The sequence below is a fragment of the Schistocerca americana genome, chromosome X (assembly GCF_021461395.2).
Source record: "Schistocerca americana isolate TAMUIC-IGC-003095 chromosome X, iqSchAmer2.1, whole genome shotgun sequence".
NCBI classification, from domain to species: Eukaryota; Metazoa; Arthropoda; class Insecta; order Orthoptera; family Acrididae; genus Schistocerca; species Schistocerca americana.
Genome location: NC_060130.1, coordinates 717,609,720 through 717,637,086, shown reverse-complemented (window position 1 = coordinate 717,637,086; position 27,367 = coordinate 717,609,720). Strand labels below are relative to the sequence as shown.

Below are 27,367 nucleotides of genomic sequence, written 5' to 3'. Positions count from 1 at the left end.
ACTGCTGAGGTCATAAGTCCCCTAGAACTTAGAACTACTTAAACCTAACTAACCTAAGGACATCACACACATCCATGCCCGAGGCAGGATTCGAACCTGCGACCATAGCGGTCGCGCGTTTCCAGACTGTAGCGTCTAGAACCGCCCGGTCACTCCGACCGGCACGCATTTAAAATGACCATCCGTCACCCTGTCACCCCTTTTTCCGTGACAGTCACGATTTTTCTAGTTCTGTTCCGAATGTTTTCAAAAGTAATTAGGGACATGTATTTGTCAATGATTTAAAAATTATGACACGATTTATCCCGAATTGTATGTTCATTTCAGCTGTATCGGTATACTGTTACTGAAAGGGTATTTTCCCGAATAAGTAATGTATGGCACAGTGAAAAAACATTGTTTGTTGCATAAACTACGAAAATAATGTTAACGACTAGAGTGAATTATTATGAAACTTGAGATGAATGTTTTCATAAGGCTGTTGAAGAATACAGACATGCTGAAGAAAATTTACAGAACTGATAAATACTGTATGCCTGCTCGCACGCCTTCATCTTAGAAGGTACTCATAAAACATAGGTTCATGTAATTTTTGTAGCAAATTAAAGTGATAGTTTGCATTTATTACGTTCAATCAGACTTTTTTGTAATGTCAAAATTTTTTAATGTGTCCTGAATTTTGCACCAGAAAGTATGGCCACCTTAACACGCTGAATTCTGTTAAGCGGCTACTAGAACATTTGGTGTGTATGAACATTGTTCTGAAAACCGCGGTTTTCAACTTATCCCCATTTCTGAAATATGTGCGATCAAATTTGTAAGGACAATTTCGGAACACCCTGTATTTTCCATACTTGTTAATTGAGGCAACGGAAAGCCTCCGACAATGAGCGATCGCATACATCATGACGACGTTCCACCCGCCAGACAACTGAACGTCTTAAATGTCATTTGCCTTCTACTCATTCAGCTGTATAAAACTGAATCCTTGTTACTCTCATGCGTAATTATGTGTGCTGATCGGTAGGATGCGAGCACCTGCTGGCATTGTTAGCACTGAAACGCAAGCAAGGAAACATTCCCCTCTCAGGTTCCCGCTCTCTGAGGAACATTGTGGCCATCGGCCAACTTATGGTCTACAGACTGTTTATGTCCTGGATAACAATCCAATTTGAACCATATGTCCGGCATTTTCGAAGTTTTTGTCTGAGGTCGACAATTTAAGTGATAGTATACCTACTACAGTGATACGTCAGGATAATTGTTTATGGCAACTGGAACAATTTAATGTGAATCATCTTTAAATGATGAAAAGAAAAATTACTCCATTCAGTTCATAATTCAATGAAGATGTATACTGCTTATGTTAACTTTGGCAAACCCCTGAGATACGTTTTCACTTAGGACCATTCTCTGTGAGTACAATGTAGCACTACTTCAGTTTAGCTAATTAAAGTAGTGCAGGCTAGTTTCAATCAGAAGACTGAATGGACAGCTCGGTCAGCTAAAACACTAAAGAGCGGTTTCAGTTAAAAGAAAGAGTACATGACAGAAAAACAACTGATTGTTTCATTTGAAAAGAAAGAATGAACAATTCAGTCAATATGCAAAGCTTTGGCGGTGTCGAATCTTTTCAATCAATTGCGGCTGACTGCTTTAATGCAAAAAAAAGAATGAATAATAAAACTACAACCGACTGACACGATTGTTTTCATTCAGTTGTTCCCACATACTAGTTTCATTCAGAAGAATGAATTAGTAGTCCGACCAACTGAATGATTGGTTTCATTCGGTTGCTCCCACAGATTGGTTTCACTCAAAAGAATGAATGAATAATTCATCTGATGGGATAACTGCAACCGAATGGGTTGATTATTTTCCAACAACCGAATGAATCGATTGTTTCCCTCATTATTTCTGGGGCGCCACTTCGGTGCCACTTCTTTACATAGCAGGTCCTCTTTGGTTGCCATCCGCGGATCCCTAGAGTGCAGCGGTACGCCGACGATACTGTACGCCCTGTTTTGTTGTTCTCCATGGCAAGTCATCGTGGGCTTACATTTTAGCACTCTTCGTGCTCACCAAACCCTACCTAGCCCAGCTAGGACGCCAGATCTCTCCCAAGTTCAGAACGTTTGTAGTATTATGGGCTTGGCCTTCCGTCCAGCTCGGAGTTTTGACGACCCAACGCACCAATTGGACGTAATTTGACACGATATCCCTCTGGACGACTTCCAATAACTCTGTCAATCAATGCCAAGCCGAATAACTGCTTTCATAAGAGCCAGAGGTGGACCAACGCATTAATAACTTACTTAGGTTGTGAAGTTCTCTCTCTTTAAAAAATAATTCAATTTTTATGAAATTGTAATGATTTGTTTGTCTGTACATGCACATCACATCTACCGATTCCGAGTTCCGTCCCATTCGCATAATTCCTTCGTGGTGTGGGTTTTTTTTTTTTTTTTTGAGTGTATTTAAGCAAGTAAACAATGTTATGTATATGATCCATCCCATTGTTTACGTCAATTTACGTGGCACTGTGACGGCATTTTGCTACTGCAGCAACTTGTTATGCAAATCTTAGTATCATAAAGTGAAATAATTCGGGCCTTCAAATTTGTATTTTGGAGAGATTTCACAATAGTGCACCATTAACACGCTCAGCAAGTATACAGTAGGATGTCAGCGCTAAGCCACATTAAGTGCACTCAGTTTGCAAGTAAATTATGTTAAATACCCTAAGAATAAAGTTGTGGATAATATTCACGATTTTAAAAATATATCTAAATATATTTGAAAACAATGACTTATCTGAATAAATAAATCACATTGGATCTACTTCAAATATCTCATTAATAAATTTTTATTGACATGTGACTCGGCAGTTTCTCAAAACAAACAACTTCACCCTTATCACTTTTTGGAGCTAAGATCTTCAATTCACATAGGAATGAAATAAATAGGAAGTGCAGGGGAATCAAGGCGAAACTGCTGCAGGAAAATGTAAAGAAATAAAAAATAAATGGTCGTCGGAAGAACTTTTTCGCCGTACAGAAAAGTCAAAACGGCCGTCGGTAAAGTTAGTCGGATGATGGGGGGGGGACGCCGGCCGTTGTGGCCGTGCGGTTCTAAGCGCGTCAGTTTGGAACCGCGTGACCGCTACGGTCGCAGGTTCGAATCCTGCCTCGGGCATGGATGTGTGTGATGTCCTTAGGTTAGTTAGGTTTAAGTAGTTCTAAGTTCTAGGGGACTGATGACCTCAGTAGTTAAGTCCCATAGTGCTCAGAGCCATCCATGATGGGGGTGAAGAAGTATAAAATATTCAGTATTAGAATCAGAGTTTAACAGATCTTTGTACACTTAAGATCAGATAAGCTAGAAGTGATAGGTAACATTTCTTCATAACTTCTAAAATCATTAGGAGAAGTGGCAGCAAAACGACTATTCAGATTTGTTTGCAGCACTGGAATCATACCATCACACTTTCAGAAAAATATCATCCACACATTCCCGAAGACAGCAAGGGCAGATAAGTGCGGGAACTATCGCATAATAAGTTTAACATCTAATGCGTTTACGTTGCTGACGAAAATGACATGAAAGACGCTTGGAAAAGTTTGGTTTTAGGAAAAGCAAAGGACCGAGCGAAATAGTTGCGATGTTGTACTTGATAAGAGAAGCAAGACATAAGAAAATCAAAACATATCCATGGGTTTTGTTGGCCTAGATAAAGCATTCGACAAAGGAAAATGGTACAAGATGATGGACATTCTGAGGAAAATAAGAGTTATAGGCAAAGACGGATAATATACAATATGTACAAGAACCAAGAAAGATGAGAATGGAAGACCAAAAGCGAAGTGCTAGGATTAGAATGGGTGTAAGACAGGGATGTATCCTTTCGCCCCTACTGTTCAATCTATACACTGAAGAAGAAATGACGGAAATAAAAGAAAGGTTCAGGAGTGGGATTAAAATTCCACGTGAGAGGATATCAGTGATAAAATTCGCTGCATGATATTGTTGTGCTCAGTGTAAGTGATGAAGAATTATTGAACCTACTGAATGGAATGAACATTCTGAAGATCACATACTGTGGACTGAAGGAAAACCAAAGAAAGATGAAAGTAATGAGAAATATCAGAAATGATATTAGCGATGGCCTCAACATCAAAATTCGGGAGCACGAAGTAGACGAGGTGTAGGAAAGCTGCTGCCTTGGAAACAAAATAACATATGACAAATGAAGCAAGAAGAACGACAAAAGCAGAGTCGCGTAGGGAAGAGGATACTCCTGGCCAAAACAAGTCTACTGGTATCAGACATAGCACTAAATATGAGGAAGAAATTTTTGAGAATGTACATTTGGAGGACAACTTTGTATGGAAGTGAATCATGGAATGTGGGAAAGCCGAAAAGGAAGAGAATCAAAGTGTTTGAGATGTGATGCTTTATACGGATGTTGAAAAGTAGGTGGACTGAAAATATAATAAATAAGGACGTTCTCTACATAATTTGGCAGGAGAGGAACCTCTGGAAAACACTGACAAGAAGAAGAGGCAGAATAACAGGGTATCTGTTAGGCAGTTCTCCTGTTTGTGTCGTTTTCCCATTGTCTCTCATTGAATCTGTCAATACTCGTGTATGTAGTTACAGACTACGTTTTTTTCGAACATTTGCGAGTGCCGCGAAAAACTCGTAATCTGTGCTTTGTAGCAACTATTGGCGGCAGTATACCTGTCCCAAATCAATCGTTACCTAGTTTCATTATATATTTACGTGAAAAAGGTATATTTTGGAAAACTTTCGGACGCTTACAAACGTATGTTTTCGAGAAATTTCGTAAGTTGGCAGTGGCGAGTGTTGTACGTCATCTGTTTCACGGTAAATCGGCGTTTCTAATTTACAGTTGCCATAAGTAACTAACGTACTGTGTCACTGTAGTTTTCTCCTTTAACAAGGGTGTATACTGTCTGCAATTATCGTAAATTAACGGATTTGGCGTATATTTTTCAATTACACCGTAAACAATACCAGATATATAGATATATCTTACTCTCTCTACGAACAGTTAGCTGATGCAGAGAAGCTATCTGCAGCATTCCAACAAGATGGAACAACTGATCATACATCCAACCAAAGTATGGCCCACACCAGCAAAATGTTCCCTGAAGACAGACTTGTCAGTAGAGGCCTCTCTGGTCACCAAGGTCCCTGCACTTAACATCGAGTGGTTTGCATTTATGAGGCACACTAAAAAGCCAAGTGTATGCTGGTAATACTCGCACAATAGACTATCTTAAACGGAACATTACTAGAGAAATTAACAGCATCACGCCTGCAGAGCTAAAGCGGGTAACGTCAGCACACAAATTTACTGACGGCTGGCTGCCCATGGCCACCAATTCCAGCATCTGTTATAAACAGGCACTTCATGTTTTTAACATTATTATTATCTGTTCTTCTTTAGTTAGATCATTGTTACTTAAATCTCGGACGTGGGACATCCTGTACTGGGCACAGATAGCTGGTTAAAACCCAAAGCTGACAGTAGTGAGATTTTGGGGGGAGGGGGTGGGGGAATTTAAACGTTTATCGAAAGGATGGACGAATGATAAATGGAGGTTGTGTGTTTTTCGCACTAGACAAGAAATTCAAGTCTAGCGAGATAGAAATTTAAGCTGCATGCGAGATAGTTTGGGCAAGACTCTCTATCAGGGTGGGCATAAAATTATAACTGGATCCCTCTACTGTCCATCAAACTCACCTCCTGGTGTAACCGAAACCTTTGGATAAAAGTTCAGTTCACTAATAGGTAAGTTCCTCAATCATACTATAATCATCAGAGGATACTTTAATCATCCAACAGTCAGCTGAGATAATTATAATCTCGTTGCTAGGGAGCGTGACAAGACATCCTGTAAATTGCTAAATGCCTTCTCGGAAAACCATGCACAAGTGGTTCAGAACACCACTCATGATGAAAATATATTAGATCTAATGGCAGCAAACAGATCTGATCTTTATGAGGATATGCGCATCGTAACTGGTATCAGTGACCATGTGTCAGTTATAGCAGCAGTGATTACCAACGTACGAAAGGCTACTAAAACAAGTAAATAGGTTAATATGTTCAGTAAACCAGATAAAGAAGCAGTAGTGCCATATCTCAATGAGTTACCTGAAACTTTTAGCTCTGGACAGTAGTATATAGAGGAACTATGGCTCACGTTTTAGAACAGTAGCTGACCATCCATTTGACAGATATTTACCTTGCAGAACAGTTCATAACGGGAGGAATCCTCCATGGTTTACGGACACTGAAAAGACACTCGTAAAGAGACAGAGACTACTGCATATAAACTGTATAGGACTTTTGCTTACTTGGTAATCTATGACACTACACTGAATGATTTGAGAGTAGTTTGCGCACCACACATTTATCCCACTTTCACTTATATTTTACAACATGTGGCACATTTTATAATACATGACACAGAGTTCTGCTCTTAGTAAACAGGCCTAAATAACTGAAGTAGTAAAGATATCTCACAGAGAATCAGTTTTCACTGCTCATATTCGATGTGTCGACTGCCGAATTCCCTATACCCCCGCCCCACAGCTTTTTGAAACCAGGAGCACAAGGAACGCAACGGAACTGGTGTTTTATAGTTTTGCAGGCGCGTGTGACCACCACTGGTAACTGAGGAAGTGCGTGAGGGAGTGTGCTGTGTTCTCTCCATGCTGGCGGGCGTTGAAACTGTGACTGCGGGTGCCTGGTTCGTGTTCGAATCGTCTGTGTGTGCCAGTTTGAGGTGTTCAGTTGACACCGTCTCTTCTTTGCCATTCCACTCTATTCTGAATGTACATATGTCTCTCGGGAGAATTTTGTAAGGTAACGTGTGTAGTAACCATAAGAGAGGCCGTATATGATCGTCTCTCAGCCAGACTTGCATTGCTGTCTGCAGTCCTCTGTGTATGAACACCATTTTGTCTCCATGATTCTGTGGTGCCATGGGATGTACATGTACCATCCTTCTTTGTAGTCGCAGATTGAACTCCATCGTGGCCTCCGTAGTTGGAAATTGCTGCAGCTTAGTCGAGAAGAGCTCGGCAGGAAGTCGTAATTCTTCCTCAAACGCCAGATGTGCTGCAAAGCAGTGCAGGTCCTCTTTAATGACCGTTCTTATCATTAACAGAGTAGCAGTAATGATTCCGTTCACTGACTATCGCTGCACATTAGAACCGCTTTTACGGTTCTGTGGAACCTTTCTGCCATCCTGTTCCTCGCTGGATGGTATCTGGTGGTTCTGATACGATGAAAGGCACATTGACATAGGAGCTTGGCCGGCTGAGGTGGCCGAGCCGTTCTAGGCGCTTGAGTCTGGAACCGCGCGACCGCTACGGTCGCAGGTTCGAATCCTGCCTCGGGCATGGATGTGTGTGATGTCCTTAGGTTAGTTAGGTTTGAGTAGTTCTAAGTTCTAGGGGACTGATGACCTCAAATGTTAAGTCCCATAGTGCTCAGAGCCATTTGAACCATAGGAGCTTGTGGAATAACTGAGAGTCGTTTGGGCACACCAAAACTCGTGATCCAGTTCGTGATCAGGGCTTTGCCCACTTTTTCTGCTGCCATGTCCATGATGGGAATGGCCTCAGACCAGTGCATGAATCTGCCTGTGAAGGTCTAGAAATAATTGTGCTGGCCAGAGCTCGGTAGCAGTCCTACCGGGTCCACATGCACATGCATAAAATGCGCCAATGGTGTGCTGATGGTAGCTAATGGTGCCGAGATGTGCCTGTCAGTCTAATTCTGCTGGCAGCTCTCGCAGGATTGAGCCCATTCACTGCAGTTCTTCTTGATTCCTGGACAACTCACCTCCTTGGTGACCAACTTGACTGTTGCTTTGTTACCAGGATGCATTGTGTTATGGAAGGCCTCGAATACCTGACGCCGAAACTCCTGTGGTACGTATGGGCACTGCACGTTGCACCATAATGCTACTTGTAGCTCGGACACATAAACTTGCATTAGGGCGAGCGCAGAATTTTGCTGTTCGATGAGTTGTTGCAAGCTATTGTCTGCAAGTTGCCCCTCTGCAATTTATTTCCATGGAACAAAAAAAATGCTGTTAATGTTGTGTGATCGGTGTAGACTGTGAAATCCCTTCCCTCCACTGAGCCTCTGAAGTGTTGCATCGCCGCGTAGATCATATGAAGCGCTCATTTCAATAGTGGTACAAGCCCATTACCTCCACTTTTTTGCCTATAATGCTTCTGAAATTAATGATCCAAACAAACAGAAAGAAAGTTCATCTCTAGCAAGAAGCGATATGCTTGAATATTTCTGGTATCTCAAATGCAGATTTTTCAGCGCTCGTTTAACTTTAGGACTCTGTATCTCAATATGAACAAAAATTGACTTGTGCCACTATTGAAATAAGCCCTTCATATACAATTCCCTATCTATCGCATTCCATTTTTGCTGCGCCTGGCCGGCCGGAGTGGCCGAGCGGTTCTAGGCGCTACAGTCTGGAACCGCGCGACCGCTACGGTCGCAGGTTCGAATCCTGCCTCGGGCATGGATGTGTGTGCTGTTTTTAGGTTAGTTAGGTTTAAGTAGTTCTAAGTTCTAGGGGACTAATGACCTCAGAAGTTAAGTCCCATAGTGCTCAGAGCCATTTGAACCATTTTTTTGCTGTGCCTGAGTGAGCGTTTTTGAAAAAAAAATGCCATTGGTTGCCATTTTCCTTCGATCCGTTATTGCAATACTGGCCCGATGGCATTCTGGATAGTGTTTGCCGCTAATGCTAATGATGTTCCCTGACACGGGTGCGTAAGAAACACGTTGTAAGCTACATTGTCCTTGAGTTTATGGAATGCGTCTATTTGCTCCAACGTCAACTTGACTTTTCTTCTGCCAGACGTATATTTTCCTTACAAGGTGTCTATAAATGATGCCTGTAGTTCCGTGGCCTTGTGCGTGTGCTGGTGGTAGAAGCTGACCATGCTTGAAAACTTCTTAGTTCCATGTAGGTTTTCGGAACTGGCATGTCGTGAATGCTTGAGTCTGTCTCTCTGGCAGCGGTGTGATGCTTGCTGCTGATACTTTGAAAGTCCACTTCCTTTCTGCCTAGGCAGCATTTGTCTCTGTTTATGGTTATTCTGTACCACCTTATCACTGAAAGGGCTGCCTCAGATATATTCCGTGTTCTTCCAGCGATGTGGAGAACACTAAGATGTCATTCTCTACGTCGAAAATGGCAGCACACTAGAGTTTGATCCCGTATCCACCAGGAATGTGGTTCCTGACATTTTATCAGTCAAAAACAGTCTGCATGAGCACCACCCTGCCACAAGTGTGCAATCGGTTGTTAGTGAATTGTCTGCCAGCTGAGGCTTTGGGGCGGTGAAGCATCTGTGACTTCTGTCGTAGCGATTTGAGAATAGGTGAGTGATCGTTGTGATGAAAGATTTGTGGACATCTTCTTGAGTGGTGTGACTGCTTGCACTCCATGGGAGTAGGCGTGAATGAGCGACTCCTTTTAATCCGGTATGGTGGGAAGGTGGGAGAGCATCGATCTCAGTGCCTCTGACTGCCTGTCTCCGGCGTTTGGGTGCCGGCAGGGTGGAACACATTTGTATGCCTTCCATCCAAATTACTGTGATACCACCAGCTACTTTCGTATTCCTGGTACTTCCCGCCCTGTACTTGAGTGAAAGGTTTGCTGCATCACTTGTAGTGTGCGTTTGCTGCTGTTTCCTGTGAATATTTCAGTTTCACTAAGTGTGTACTCAGCTTGCGGTCGGTGGCTGCCAGCTGATCTTGTGTTGTCATGTGTGCTGTAGTGGTTATGTGCCATCCGGGTCCAATGAGCTCCCTTCGTCATGAACAGTCCAGGTCCATCTGGCACGTTCTCATGTGCCTCCTTGCTGGAACCATTTTTCTGAAGGCTGCTCGTAATTGCTTCAGCTTTAAGCCCAAGAATTCTTAAAGACATCTGCGTGTTGGCCACCAAAACGCTTGAATGTTGGGTGGTAGATGCATAAGCCACAACATGCAAATAGAATTCTCAGGTTTGCAAAACTGTTCCTACCGGAGTCTTAAGGTCCTTCAAAACGGTTTGCGGGACTTGTCCCCTAAATTGTTCATGATTTAGTAACTTTTGAAGATGACGCTCAGGTATTAAGGTGAAATGTTGGATTCAACAATCTTTTAATGCTATATAAAACTGATTTTGCAACACTTCTTCAGTTTGTACAATTTGAATTTCGTTGAAGTGAGCTACTATACAACGAAATTGTACATGTTATCCCTCACACCGTGGTGTTCCTCACACTGAACTGTTCAGGCTTCTCCAATTGATCATTTATCGAATTTCTTTTGGTTTTCTGCATGTTTGGTGTGCTTAGCATGGGTTGCTCCTGCTTGCAACTTTTGTTTGTGGCAAGGGTTGTTGGAGTCATAGGTGTGACACTGCTGAACGTGCTCACTTCACGGGGTCACCACTACAGGATTTTTGTTTACTTTGTGAGCTGTGACTCTGCATTGAATGATTCAAGAGTACAGTAGTTAGCATATCAACACATTTTTTGCACTTTCAGTTATATTTTGCAACATGTGACACAAACAGAGTTCTACCCTTAGCGAACAATACTAAAGAACTGAGTAATTGAAGAGATACCACACACTGAATCATATTTCACTACCCACACTCGATGTGTTGACTGCCATCACTATAGGGCTATACATAGAGAAATGTTTAATTAATTGCTTTTGACTGTCAAGAGACCAATGCATGAAGCCAGTGATTACCCTAGCAGAATATTGACCAAAGATCTTTCACAAAACCAAAGAAATTCTCATTGTAAGTAAAGCCTCTTAGTGGCACCAATGTTACTGTCCAGTCACTCACAGATGAGACAGGAACTGAAATTGAAGCAGCAAACCAAAAGCAGAAATGCTTAACTTCGTTTTCAAATATTCCATTACAAAGGAAATGCCAGGAGTATTCTTCAATATAATTCCCATACCACTGAACAGATGAGTTATTAAGTGAGATGTCAGTGGCAGCAGTTGGAAGAAAGCACAGGTCACACCCATCGACAAGAAAGTAGCGGAAGCGATCCACAAAACTACCATCCATTATGCTTAATGACATCCATTTGTTGTAGAATCTTAGAACATGTTCTGAGGTCAAGCATAATGACGTATCTCGAACAGAATAACGTCCTCCAAGCCAACAAGCATCGATTTCGGAAACATCCATCATGTGGAAGCCAACGCGCACATTTCTCACGTAACATACTAAATGCCATAGCTCAAGGTAATCAGATAGATGCAATATGGTACTGCATTCCTCAATTTCTGAAAAGCATTTTACTCAGTACCACATCTATACTTATTACCAAAAGTATGATCATAAAGGGTATCAAGGGATAATAGTGACTGGATATTTTGGTAGACACGACACAGCAAGTTGTCTTGGATAGAGAGTCATTGATAGATGTAGATGTAACTTTAGTTGTGCCCCAAGAAAGAGTGTTGGGACTCCTGACATTCATGCTGTATATAAATGATGTTGTGGACGATATTAATAGTAACCTCAGACATTACGCAGACAATGCACCTTTCTGTAATGAAATTCTGTATGAAAGAATTTGCTTAAATATTCAGTCAGATCTTGATAAGATTTTGAAGTGGTGCAAAGATTGGCAACTTGCTTTAAATGTTCAGAAATGTAAAATTGTGCACCCACAAAACGAAAAAACGTAGTATCCTGTGACTATAACACTAATGAGTCATAGTTGAAATTAATCAATCTGGTTGCAACAGTTTGTAGTAATATTAAATGAATAATCACATAACAGTTGTAGGTAAAATGGGTGGCCGACTGCAACTCAGTCATAGAATACAAGAGAAATGCAGTCAGTCTACAAAGGAGATCGCACACAAAACACTTGTGTGACCCATCCTAGAATACCGGTAAAGTGTTTGAGACCCATACCAGATAGGACTAACATAGGATATTGAACAGACACAAGATCCTGATAGAAATGAACTGGCAGATTCTTGAAGATAGATGCAATCAACTTTAAGTGATGAATCTACGGATATATTACAAACCACTACATCTCACTCCCACAGTGATTCTGAAGACAAGAATAGATAAATTACAGTACAAACAGAGGCATTTGAGTAATCATTCTTTCTGCATTCCATATGTGAAATGGGACGTCTGCCGTGCGCTTCACAGTGGTTCGGAATAAACGCAAACGCAGATACAACTTCCATGTTACTTGAGGGAGCTGTAGAGGGTAAATCTGTATAGGCAGAGAGAGATTGTAACATATCCAGCAAATAATTGAGGATGTTGTGTACAATTGCTACCTGAGTTGAAGAGGTTAGCAAAGGAGAGTATGCAATTCATGGTGGGCCACATCAAACCAGTCAGAAGACTGATGATGACCCGCTTCCTTCCAACCCCAAAAAATGAACTTTGACAGGACCATAATTTACACAGTATGGAATAGGTCTGAAGACTAAGACTAAGTGAACATGTAAATGGGAATGGTGTTCCTTTCAGTAGTGGGAAGTCAGTGTTTCTAGTTTTTTTCATTAATGGAAGATCTGTCCTTTCTGTCTTCCGTTACTCAGCATTACTCGTATGTGGATCGTCATTTCTACCTATGGATTTACAAACTATGTGGGATGTTTTGATGACAGCAGGCATGGTCAGCCCTGGAATGTGTGTCTTTACCTGGTTAAAATGTTACCGATGAGGCTGCAAGCCCATCAGAATGGCCACACCCTAACTCAAGCAACTGAGAAGTAACCTGTGTTAAATGTAGTTTGTAATTTATAGAATTTCTTGCCATTTCTGAGAGTCTTATAGTTTTCATGCTGCTTTATTCTTCAAACTCTGTAAAATTTAGAGTACCGGTATGAAAAAATATAAATGCATTTCCTGAAACATGTTGCCGGAAGGGTCATGATATCTGTCCCCTACTTGGTTCTTCTCCTGTTACTATTAGGTATTACACACTCCAGATCCACCCCAGCCAGCTCTCTGCCCGAAAGGAGAAACTTCTCAGATCATCTTGTTTCACACCTGTATCTCTTTTATAATGTTATCTTTTTCAGTGATAGTCATCTCACCTTTTATTTTTTTGCTAATCCCAACACATTACCTAATCTAACAACAGTAGGGGATTACGGGTCCACCTTGATGCAAAATTAAAAACAGACCCACAATCTCATATTGTTGTTTTTATGCAAACACAGACCAATGGAAGAGTTTCAAAATAAATTGACCTAAGCTTATACCTCAGTAACCGACTTTGTGACTTTTACGAGTTCCTAACCAGGAGCAAATTTTATAATATCATCTGTGTGCTTTAATAGTTTATTTTCTTGAGTTTCTGCGTGTTAATTTAATATCTAGTAGCCACAGTTCTCGCGTTTTCGTTTGCATCGGAAAGTAAACTGATTTTGTGACATATTACAAGTTCCTAATCAGGGGCGAATTATTTAGTGTCACCTGAGTGCTTTGGTAGTTAGGTTTTTGAATCTCTGCGTATTAATCCAATTTATTAGACACAATTCCTGCGTTTTCGTCAGTCTCTACAGTAGCGTTCCGCAGCACATGCCGATAGTCCTTTTATCTGCGTAGTTTAGTTTTCCACGGTCTTTGGTATGGATATTGAATGTGATTGTTGTGTGTGGATGCGAGCCGAGTTGGTGAATCTTCGCTCTCAGCTCCAGGCTGCGATGGCTTAGGGTACAAAGCGTGAGGCTGCAGTGGATGGGCACCACTGTTGTGGGCCAGCTGTGGGAATCCAATGGATGTCCACCACATCCGAGTCCTCTGATCGGTCCTCACCAGTGGCCAGCCCAGTTACTGCTCACACTGAGGCTGAGTATTCATCTGTAGTCGAGTGGGAGATTGCCACAGGGTGTAGCAGGTGGCAAAAGACTTTCCTAGGGCTCGCACGTAAGGCCTCCTAGGTTAGTCTGACAAACAGGTTCCAGGTGCTGTCTGTGGCTGACACTGTTGCTGAGCCAGATGGCGTTGCCTGTCCTGTTTCAGAGGAAACCTCTCAGCCTTCAAGGTCCGGACAATCACAGAGGGTGGGATTATTGATAGCTGGGAGCTCCAACGTTAGGCGCGTTATGGGGTCTCTTAGGGACATGGCTGCCAAGAAGGGGAAGAAAGCCAATATGCACTCCGTGTGCATAACAGGTGGAGTCATTCCAGATGTGGAATGAGTCCTTCCAGGTGCCATGAAGAGCACAGGGTGCAGCCAACTGCAGGTGGTGGCTCATGTCGGTACCAGTGATGTGTGTCACTTTGGATCAGAAGAGATTCTCTCTGGTTTCGAGCAGCCAGCAGAAGTGGTAAAGGCTGCCACTCTTGCTTGCAAGATGAAAGCAGAGATGACCAGTTGCAGCATAGTCGACAGGACCGATTGTGGACCTCTGGTACAGAGCCGAGTGGAGGGTCTGAATCAGAGGCTCAGACGGTTCTGCGACCATGTAGGCTGCAGGTTCTTTGACTTGCGCCAAAGGGTGGTCCGGTTTTGGATTCCGCTGAATAGGTTAGGAGTCCACTACGCCCAAGAGGCGGCTACAAGGGTAGCACGGGCTGCGTGGCGTATCTCGATAAATTACAGTACAGTACTGGCGTCGACTGGGCGGTTTTTTAGGTTAGGGGGTCCCAGGAAAACACAAAAAGGGCTTCAGTCACAAAGGGTGCAGGCCGAATACAGGAAGAACGTAGATACAGGAACCATCGGTATAACAGCTGTAAACTGTCGTAGCTGTGTTGGGAAAGTACCAGAGTTCCAAGCGCCAATAGAAAGCACTGATGCTCAAATCGTTATACGTACTGAAAGCTGGCTAAAGCCAGAGATAAGCTCAGCAGAAATTTTTGTGAAGAATCTAACGGTGTTCCGAAAGAATAGGCTAAACACAGCTGGCGGTAGTGTGTTTGTTGCTGTTAGAAGTAGTTTATCTTGACGTGAAATTGAAGTAGATAGTTCCTGTGAGTTAGTAAGGGCAGAAGTCATTGTTGGCAACCAGAATAAAATAATAACTGGATCCTTTTACCAACCTCCTAATTGAGATGATACAATTGCTGAAAGGCTTAAAGAAAACTTCAGTTTGATTTCAAACACGTACCCGTCTCACACGATTATAGTTGGTTAATTTACCCTCGATATGTTGGCGAAAATACGGGTTTTACTCCGGAGGTTCGCATAAAACATCATCCGGAATTGTGGCTCACATGGCTCTAAAGCACTATGAGACTTAACATCTGAGGTCATCAGCCCCTAGACTTAGAACTACTTAAACCTAACTAACTTAAAGACATCACACACACCCATGCCCGAGGCAGGATTCGAACCTGCGACCATAGCAGCAGCGCGGTTCCGGACTGAAGCGCCTAGAACCGCTCGGCCACACCGGCCGGCCCGAAATTGTGCTAAACGCATTCTCTGAAAATTATTTCGAGTAGTTACTTCATGAGCCCACGCGTATAGTAAACGGTTGTGAAAACACACTTTACCTCTTAGCAACAAATAATCCTGAGGTAATAACGAGCATCAAACCGGATACAGGTATTAGTGAACACAGGGTTATCGTAGCGAGACTGAATATTGTAACCCCCAAACCCTCCAAAAGTAAACGAAAAACATACCTATTCAAAAAAGCAGATAAAAAATCACTTAATGCCTTCCTGAAAGACAATCTCCACTCCTTCCTAGTTAACAATGTGAGTGTAGACCAGATGTGGCTTGAATTCAAAGAAATACTATCGGCAACAATTGAGAGGTTTATACCAAATAAATTAACGAACGACGGAGCTAATCCTCCTTGGTACACAAAACGGGTCAGAACACTTCCAGAAACAACGAAACAAATATGCCAACTTTAAACAGACGCAAAATCCACAGGATTGGCGATCTTTTACAGAAGCTCTAAATTTATCGCGGTCTTCAATGCGAGATACTTATAATAGTTTCCACAACGAAATTTTGTTTCGAAATCTGGCAGAAAATCCAAAGATATTCTGGGCGTATGTGAAGTATGCTGGCGGCAATGCACAATCAATGCCTTCTCTGCGCGATAGCAATGGAGATATTGTCGAAGGCAGTGCTGCCAGATCAGGTTCACTAAACACAGCCATCCGAAATGCCTTGACAAAAGAAGACGAAGTAAGTAGTCCAGAATTCGAATCAAGAACAGCTGCCAACATAAGCAATGTAGAAGTAAATATCCTCAGAGTAGTAAACCAATCTGAATCACTTAATAAATGCAAGTCTTCTGGTCCAGACTGTATACCAATTAGGTTCCCTTCGAAGTATGCTGATGCAATAGCCCCATACTTAACAATCATATACAACAGTTCGCTCCACGAAAGATCCGCACCCAAAGACTGGAAAGTTGCACAGGTCACACCAATATTCAAGAAAGGTAGTAGGAGTAATCTACAAAATTACAGGCCCATATCATTAACGTCTATATGCAGCAAGATTTTGGAACATATATTGTGTTCGAACATTATGAATTACCTCGAAGAAAACGGTCTATTGACACACAATCATCATGGATTTAGAAAACATCGTTCTTGTGAAACACAACTAGCTCTTTCGCATGAAGTGTTGAGTGCTGTTGACAAGGGGCTGCAGATTGATTCCGTATTTCTGGATTTCCAGAAGCTTTTGACACTGTACCATACAAGCGGCTTGTAGTGAAATTGCGTGCTTATGGAATATCGTCTCAGTTATGCGACTGGATTTCCAGTCAGAGAGGTCACAGTTCGTAGTAACTGACGGAAAGTCATCGAGTAAAACAGAAGTGATTTCTGGCGTTTCCCAAGGTAGTGTTAAATGCCCTTTGCTGTTCCTTATCTATATAAACAATTTGAGAGACAATCTGAGCAGCCGTCTTAGATGACGCTGTCGTTTATCGACTAATAAAGCCATCAGAAGATGAAAACAAATTGCAAAACGATTTATAAAAGATATCTGTATGGTGCGAAAATTGGTAATTGACTCTAAATAACAAAAAGTGTGAGGTCATTCACATGAGCGCTAAAAGGAATCCGTTAAACTTCGGTTAAACGATAAATCAGACAAATCTAAAGGCCGTAATTTCAACTAAGTACCTAGGAATGACAATTACGAACAACTTAAATGGAAACAACACACAGAAAATGTTGTGCGGAAGGCTAACCAAAGATTGCATTTTATTGGCAGGACGCTTAGAAAATGTAACAGATCTACTAAGTATCCATGCCAGATAGGATTGACGGTGTACATAGAAAAAGTTCAAAGAAGGGCAGCACGTCTTGTATCCTCGAGAAATAGGGGAGAGAGTGTCACTGAAATGACACGGGATTTGGGGTGGACGTCATTAAAACAAAGGCGTTTTCCGTTGCGTCGAAATCTTCTCACGAAATTCCAATCACCAACTTTTTCCTCCGAATGCGAAAATATTTTGTTGACACCACCCTACACAGGGAGAAACTATCACCAAGATAAAATAAGGGAAATCATAGCTTGTACGGAAGGATATAGGTGTTCGTTCTTTCTGCGTGCTATACAAGATTGGAATAATAGAGAATTGTGACGGTGGTTCGATGAACCCTCTGCCATGCACTTAAATGTGATTTGGAGAGTATCCATGTAGATGTAGATGTAGAAATGCCTCAAAGCAAAATTTCCCATCTGTGGCTGCATCTCATCTTTTGACCAGTCAATTCTAAAATTCCAAAATGATCTATTTCTTCCTGTGCCACACTGTCCTTGACCTGTACATAACCTCTGCTAGCCAACACACTCAAAACCTGCTGTTTCTCTTTAAAATCGTCTACCTTTCAGCCCCTAGGTCTGGTAACACACACAGCATCACTCTTCTTGAAGATAGCTATTAAGCTGAACACAATGTCTCCTCTTCCCCTCCGTTAGGAAGTAACTCCGCTTGGCCTCCTTATGTGACTCTCTTTCATTTCTAACACATCTCCTAGCCAAGATCAACCAGAGCCCTAATCATGTGTCATCATTTTAAGTCCCATTCAGTGCTAAACCTCAAATCCTGTTTCCTCCTTGCCCCTTAGACAGATGTTCTGTCAAAAGACCTAATGTTCCATCCGAAACTCAGTTTTAATCACACTGTCCAAGTTAAAGATCATGTCTTAGTCATCCTCAAATGTGTACAGAAATTCACCGTCCAGTCCTAACTAACAAACAACAGAATGAGTGTAAAACCCAACCTGGAACATTTCACACATACACCCAAAGGTATACTCTTTTCTGGCTTTGCTTCCATTTCATCTATGAAAATTTGTTCAAACCTCACTGTAGCTGAATTCCACGTCATGTGTGACTGTCTGATGCTCATCATATTCCCAGTGGATCAAGTCTCCAATGCTGTTATACCTGAATGTGGAATATGTGCCAGATGTGCTTTGTTAGCTTGTAGACATTTAGACATGCACTACTGTTCCTCATGACCCCATATCTACCACCCAGACTGAGTTCCATAAAATTTTAAAACTACTGGGTCATTCACAAGGTTCTACATATGCTCCCATAGGACTCCTTAACCCACCTGACACACACACCTCTACAATTAACTTACTACCCAAAATACACAAAGACAGCCATCTTCACTATCCCACTATAGCAGGCTTCAAAGCACAAACCGAGTGCATCACAGCTGCAGTAGGTCAATAATGCCAACCTATCACATAGATTTCCCATCCTAATTAAAAGACCCCAGCCACTTTCTGGAATGTCTCAAATCTTTTTGCACAGCTGTCCATCTTTGTCTCATTGATATGATCTCTCTTTACCCCACATCTTACATACATATGGTCTTTCAGCCCTTAAAAACTATGACTCCCTACACCCCTCTGAAAAGTCTCCCAAAAATCTTGTTTATTGTTACACTAGCCAAAACATCCTTGCCCATAGCTTCTTCACCATTGACCACAAGAGCTGCAAAAGAATCATGATGGTGGTTATAGGAGCCAAGATGCCCCAGCCTACACCAACCTTTCCGTGATCCATATGGCAGAGGGGCATTCATGAACACCCAGAAGATGTGTCACCTTAATTACTATATATTCAGTAGCAGAATCTTTGTGATATGAGCTGAACGTTAAGAATAAGTCTCCCATTTCCTGCAAAAACTTAAGTCCTTTTACCAGTTGAAATTCATTGGGTCCTTCTGCAGATCAAATGATATCTTCCTGGATGTTGACCTCCTAAGACTCATATACAAACCTTAGACTATCAAATTATCTGAAAAGCAATAATATCTTCACCTTAACAGCTACCATCAGTCCACATCAAAGCTCTCTTCCCTACATTCTAGGTATCCGTAATAAATATATCTCCTGCAACATCCACTCCCTCAACACCTATACCAATATCCTCTTAGGCTTTCTTCTTACATAACTACTATATTGTTTTTATCTAAAAATAAGTGTCCCCATCCCTGCAACAAACACAGTTCCAACACCCAATACCACCCAGGCCTTGAATACCATTAAATATGTATTACTGTAATAGGGCTATGATTTCTTCAAGTTAACTCCTGTAATGAGACCACAACTTCTGGATGTCCTCCTCACACCACCCACTGTCGTCTTCCATTGGCATCCTAAACTTTGCAACATTTGTGTCTAAGTGTATGACATTTTCAACTGCCAACTTTATCTAAATATTCTACCTTTTAGCTGTTCCTGCTGTAAAACCTGTACCACACACATACCCACTGTTACTTACACCAGCTCTACCACTAGAAAAATTTACATAAGAATGGGAAGGCAACATATAAAAGTACTCATGTTGTCAATTAACTCCCATGGTTCTCTATAAAAGGATGAACACCAACAATCTGACGGGATATGTGAATGTAGTAAGGCAAGTTCCAGCAGAATGTAAATGTAAGGGAGACCACTCACCAAATAGCAGAACCGGCATTAAGTCATCAACAGGCACACATAGAAGAGAAAGAAAACTTGACCAACATTTTAATGGGCCATCTAAAGGAAACCTCCCTAGCCTCCCAAAATCCCAAATCCCTTGTCTGGTTTAGGTTCTTTGATGATATATTCATGATCTGGACTCAAGAGTCAACAAACTGTATCCTCATTCCTCCATAACATCAAAACCTTCTCTCCCATCCATTTCATCTGGTCCTCCTCAATCCAATATGCCATCTTCCTGGATGTTGACCTCCACATCTCCCATGGTTCCATTCATCTACATCTACATACATACTCCACAATCCACCATACGGTGCGTGGTGAAGGGTACCTCGTACCACAACTAGCATCTTCTCTCCCTGTTCCACTCCCAAACAGAACGAGGGAAAAATGATTGCCTATATGCCTCTGTACGAGCCCTAATCTCTCTTATCTTATCTTATCTTTGTGGTCTTTCCACGAAATGTAAGTTGGCGGCAGTATAATTGCACTGCAGTCAGCCTCAAATGCTGGTTCTCTAAATTTCCTCAGCAGTGATTCATGAAAAGAAAGCCTCCTTTCCTCTAGAGACTTCCACCCGAGTTCCTGAAGCATTTCCGTAACACTCGTATGGTGATCAAACCTACCAGTAACAAATCTAGCAGCCCAGCTCTGAATTGCTTCTATGTCCTCCCTCAATCCGACCTGATAGGGATCCCAAACACTCAAGCAGTACTCAAGAATAGGTCATATTAGTGTTTTATAAGCGGTCTCCTTTACAGATGAACCACATCTTCCCAAAATTCTACCAATGAACCGAAGACGACTATCTGCCTTCCCCACAACTGCCATTACATGCTTGTCCCACTTCATATTGTTCTGCAATGTTACGCCCAAATATTTACTCGACGTGACTGTGTCAAGTGCTACACTACTAATGGAGTATTCAAACATTACAGGATTCTTTTTCCTATTCATCTGCATTAATGTACATTTATCTATATTTAGAGTTAGCTGCCATTCTTTACACCAATCACAAATCCTGTCCAAGTCATCTTGTATCCTCTGACAGTCATTCAACGACGACACCTTCCCGTACACCACAGCATCATTAGCAAACAGCCGCACATTGCTATCCACCCTATCCTAAAGATAATTTATGTAGATAGAAAACAACAGCGGACCTACCACACTTCCCTGGGGCACTCCAGATGATACCCTCACCTCTGATGAACACTCACCATCGAGGACAACGTACTGGGTTCTATTACTAAAGAAGTCTTCGAGCCACTCACATACTTGGGTACCAATCCCATATGCTCGTACCTTAGTTAGGAGTCTGCAGTGGGGCACCGAGTCAAATGATTTCCGGAAGTCAAGGAATATGACATCCGTCTGATACCCTTCATCCATGGTTCGCAAGATATCATGTGAAAAAAGGGCGAGTTGCGTTTCGCAGGAGCGATGCTTTCTAAAGCCGTGCTGATACATGGACAGCAACTTCTCTGTCTCAAGGAAATTAATTATTTTCGGACTGAGAATATGTTCGAGAATCCTGCAACAAACCGATGTTAAGGACATTGGTCTGTAATTTTGAGGATCCGTCCTTCTACCCTTCTTATATACAGGCGTCACCTGTGCTTTTTTCCAATCGCTCGGGACTTTACGTTGGGCAAGAGATTCGCGATAAATGCAAGCTAAGTAAGGAGCCAATGCAGTAGAGTACTCTCTGTAAAACAGAATTGGAATCCCATCAGGACCTGGCGATTTATTTATTTTCAACCCATTCAGCTGCTTCACAACCCCAGGGATGTCTGTCACTCTATCCTCCATACGGGAATCTGTATAAGACTCAAAAGGCTGTATGTTTGTACGATCCTCGTGCGTGAAAGATTTCTCAAATGCTAAATTTAAAATTTCAGCTTTCGGTTTGCTGTCTTCCGTTGCCAGGCCAGACTGATCAGTGAGTGACTGGATGGAAGCCTTTGACCCGCTTACCGATTTTACATAAGACCAGAATTTCCTTGGGTTTTCAGCAAGATCTTTTGCTAAGGTATGACGGTGGTAGTGGTTGAATCCTTCGCGCATCACTCTTTTTACAGCAGCACGAATCTGTACTAACTTTTGTCTGTCCTCATTCTCCCGATCTTTCTTGTACCGCGAGTGCAACTGCGTTTGCTTCCTGAGCATTCTCCGAATTGTGCTGTTAAACCACGGTGGGTCTTTTCCATCCGTAACCCACTTTTTCGGCACATACTTGTCCAATACGTGATTTACAATGTGTTTAAAATTTGCCCATAATTCTTCCACGTCCATCGTACCGGAAGTAAATGAAGTGGGATGCTAACAACTGCTTATCTGCTCTTTCTAGTAAGAATACTCTCCTAGCCTTCTTGACCGACTTTTTTAACTTTCGTAACCATAGTCGTAATGACAACATCATGATCACTAATCCCAGTCTCAACACTGACACCTTCGACGAGGTCTGGTCTGTTCGTGGCTACCATATCTAATATATTTCCATTACACGTTGGCTGTTGATTTAGCTGCTCAAGACAGTTTTCGGATAATGTGTTCAAAAGTAATTCACATGACGGCTTGTCTGTACCACCTGTAATGAATCTATAGATATCCCAGTCTATACTAGGTAGGTTGAAGTCGCCTCCGACTAATATACCATGATCTGGGTACTTCTGCGATACAGAATGTAGATTCCCTCTAAATGATTCTAGAACTGTCACAGTGGAACCTGCTGACCGGTAATAACACCCCACAATTAACTTTATTTCCCCTAACCCTGTTAAACGTGTCCTGATAACTTCACAATCACACTGTACTTCGACCTCAGTAGACACAATATTTTTGTCGACGGCTATGAAGACGCCACCTCCTACGGTGTCTACTCTGTCTTTCGGATACACCTCTGTCTATAGTAAACCCACTAACCATCAACAGTACCTGTATGTTGAAAGCTGTCACCCCTTCTATACCAAAATCTTCTTTCAATACAGCCTGGCCACCCACAGATGATGTACCTGCAGTGACAACAGTTGCCTTGCCCAGTATACTGATGGTCTGATGAAGGCCTTCACTGACAGGCACTGAACCCCAAACCTAGTCTCCAGACAGATTTCCTATGTCATATCCTCATGCAGTCTTAACCCACCCACCATCCCCCAAAATGAGCAACAAAGGAGTGCCCCACTCCCCCCCCCCCTCACACACACACACACACACACACACACACACACACACACAAAAATCACCCAGTATCACCCTGGACTGGAGCAGCTGAAACATACCCTTCACCAGGACTTTGATTATCTATCATAATGCCCAGATATGAGGGACACACTACCCAAGCTCCTTCCCACCACTCCTAAAGCGATATTCTATCACCAAACCAACCTGCACAATACCCTGGACCACCTCTATACCACTCCCTCTCCAAGCCCTTTGTCATAGGGACATATCCCTGTGGAATACCCACGTGCAAGACCTGCCCAATCCACCTATTCTAGTCCTGCCACAGGCTTACCCAATCTGATTAAGGGCAGGGCCACCTGTGAATGCAGTCATGTTATATACCCAGTTTGCTGCAATCACTGTACAGCATTTTATTTTGGCATGAAAACCAAGCAGCTGCCCACCAGAATGAATGGCCACAGCCAAACAGTCACCAAGATCAAAGCTGACTGCTTTGTGGCACAACATGTAGTTGAGCACATTCTCAAGTTCAATGACTGCTTAACAACCCAAACCATCTGATCCTTCCCTACAGCAACGGCTTTACTAAACTACAGAGATGAGAGTTATCCTTGCAACACATCATTCACTGCTACAACCATCCTGGCCTCAACCTCTGCTAACTCACTGTCCACACACTCTCTATCCAACAGTTTTCTCTTCTTCTCTCCTGTCACCCTCCCAATCCAAGCCTACATGTTATCTTCATTGTGCCACACCTTACCAGCTCCAGTACCCTTGTATCACATGCCTAGCCCATACATCTCCCACCCCTCCCTCCCTCATCCCTTGCCAGAAAACCCACTGCCACCCTTAGCATTGTGTGTCCAGATGCCACAATGTAGGTTTTCGAAAACTAGCAAGTTTTCTTACTCGTTTGTGTGTACCTGTCAATTAATAAACATTATGCTATTTGTGAGTGATCTACTTTCCTCCTAAATTGTTTGAATACATGAATGCACAGAAGAACTGTTCATGTTGGGGATGTCCAGTACCCATTTACTGGTATACTCCACAGCAGTGATTCTCAACCTGGGGCACACCCCACAAAGGGGCCATGATAACACTAAATGGGGGGGGGGGGGGGGGGGGGGGAGAACTGATTAATTTATTGAAAAGAAGGCAAAGCAAAAATCAAAATTGACATTTACACTGATATAATGCACTTACAAATAGGATTGTCTCAGTATTGCACAGTGCATTTCATAACTAATCTTTGAAGACTAAATTAAAAACAAGTTAAGTAATTATTAAGGACACCACCGTGCACTCCCCTGAGGTACTCCACCAACTTTTCATGCACTCAGTGTTGCAAAATAGCAATAAATTTTCATATTCTTGGTACTGCTATTTTGTCTAAAACTGACATGGTGAGACCGTGGCTGTGTACAATTAACGTAGGTTAATTCTTACAAAGAAGAAAACAGCAACCAACCACTATTAATATTGCTATTTATTTAGGTAAATAGCGCCATTACCGGTTTCGAACTGGCAGGTTCATCATCAGACGGCTGTTCACATGATTTTCAAGATACATTTTACATTATCGTCCGTTTTCGATTTTTATTATTCCACTGTGGCGAAGTATTTTTGGTGTGTTGTTGCCCTATGGTAGAAAAACAGTGTTAGAAGCGCCCTATGTGAAAATAACTAACCTCCAAACGATGCAATACAGCGTAAATAAATATTGGAAGTAAAAAAAGTGAGTCAAAAACTGACTAATTTACTGAATTTTGACATAACCTCCACTAGTGAAACTTCCTCCTCACCTCCTCTCCAGTTGCTAAAATTTATTATTTTTATTGGCTTGTTTATTTTATTTTACCCCTCTCTTTTTTCCCCTCTTTTCTCCTTTCTTTATATTCATTAATTGAATTATTCTCTCTACCTTTCATTCTCTCTTCAGCTTGTAATCAATTTTCACTTCTCACTTTGTCCCTTGTATCACCTCAGAACTGAACCTGACACAGTGCTCTTTGCTGTATAATATTTGAGCTTCTATTCTTGCTGACACTATTTTCTTTATTTTGCCTCTGTTCATCCTTCGCTCCCATGCCCCCATCCCCTTTCCAACCCTACCCAACAAATACTTCTTTCCTCACTAAAGAAGTAATGTGTTGTTCTGAAATTTATGAGCACTTTTTTTCTACACTCAGTGTTTGTATCAGCAGTGCTGGCAGTTATGCCTTCTGAAATGAAGTACTGTGTTGTCCAGACAGTCTTTCTCTTCAAGATTTTAAAGTTAATTTTAGTTATTTGAGGGAATGACTTAAACTGTGTGCCTTCTCACACACATTGAACTCTACTGAAGAACAACTGCATGATGTAAAAGAAATAAGTTTAAATAATAAAGCAAAGAACTTATAATACAACCTCTATGCCAGTTATTTAGACTGCACTGAATAAAAGACACTTCACTGTAAATAGAGTGAAATGTGTTCCTGGAAATGTAGGCAATAAAATTAACTACAACTACACAAAAGTGTTTTCAAAAGCAGTTAATTCTCAGAAACGAAAATATTATTTAATATGACACTGACACATATATTTGTACTTTGTCACAAAATATTTTGTCTTGCAGTTCTTTTGCGTGTCTGAAAACATAGCAGTGACTCATTTAAAATTATATTACATATTTTTCTATCTATAAGAACTACATAAGAGAAGGTGTTCCTGGATTATCATCTAAGAATAACTAAAGAATTATGATGTATGTGGGCCACTGATAACAGCTACTCTAATGACAACCAACTTGTAAATATTTTTGCCGGCCGGGGTGGCCAAGCGGTTAAAGGCGCTACAGTCTGGAACCGCACGACCGCTATGGTCGCAGGTTCGAATCCTGCCTCGGGCATGGATGTGTGTGATGTCCTTAGGTTAGTTAGGTTTAAGTAGTTCTAAGTTCTAGGGGACTGATGACCTTAGAAGTTAAGTCCCATAGTGCTCAGAGCCATTTTTTTTGTAAATATTTGATCATGAACATATCTTTGCCGGCCGGAGTGGCCGAGCGGTTCTAGGCGCTTCAGTCTGGAACCACGCGACCACTACGGTTGCTGGTTCGAATCCTGCCTTCGGCATGGATGTGTGTGATGTCCTTAGGTTAGTTAGGTCTAAGTAGTTCTAAGTTCTCGGGGACTGATGAGCTCAGAAGTTAAGTCTCATAGTGCTCAGAACCATTTGAACATATCTTTGTTTGGATATACTGACCACAGAAAGTTTCAAACTGCAGATACTTTCACTGGTGAATGAGCATGACTGTGTTTTTCTTGAGGTACTCTTCTCTCCATTTGATACCAATTGTTTATTACAGACAAACTATGAGAGATAAGAACATATTGCAAATGTCATAGTTACACTACTGGCCATAAAAATTGCTACACCAAGAAGAAATGCAGATGATAAACGGGTATCCATTGGACAAGTATATTATACTAGAACTGACATATGATTACATTTTCACACTATTTGGGTGCATAGATCCTGAGAAATCAGTACCCAGAACAACCACCTCTGGCCGTAATAATGGCCTTGATATGCCTGGGCATTGAGTCAAACAGAGCTTGGATGGCGTGCACAGGTACAGCTGCCCACTGTGCTGGCCAGGGCAGCAGTCGAACATTTTCTGTATCCAGAAAGGCCCGTACAGGACCTGCAACATGCGGTCGTGCATTATCCTGCTGAAATGTAGGGTTTCGCAGGGATCGAATGAAGGGTAGAGCCACGGGTTGTAACACATCTGAAATGTAACGTCCACTGTTCAAAGTGCCATCAATGCGAACAAGAGGTGACCGAGACGTGTAACCAATGGCACTCCATACCATCATGCTGGGTGATACGTCAGTATGGCAAAGACAAATACACGCTTCCAATGTGGGTTCACCGCGATGTCGCCAACCACGGATGCGACTCATGATGCTGTAAACAGAACCTGGATTCATCTGCATTGTGACCGTCGTAACGACTAAGAATACTGTACACTAACAGATATGCATCATTAATTCAATTGTTCACATGTGTACACACATAAACATGTAGCATATCTGTTATGGCATTTGATTGTTATGAGGATAGGTAGTCAGTCAGATGTCATAGGATGGTGCTTTACAGATCCCTAAATGTGTATTGTGACAATCCTTACC

The 27,367-nt window shown here is 41.9% G+C and overlaps 1 protein-coding gene across 1 annotated transcript in view; it reads left to right on the top strand.

The window, feature by feature from the left end:
- The window catches only part of LOC124556271 (nicolin-1-like), a 136,856-nt gene that overhangs the window by 105,654 nt on the left and 3,835 nt on the right, over positions 1-27,367 (top strand). The window lies entirely within an intron of this gene.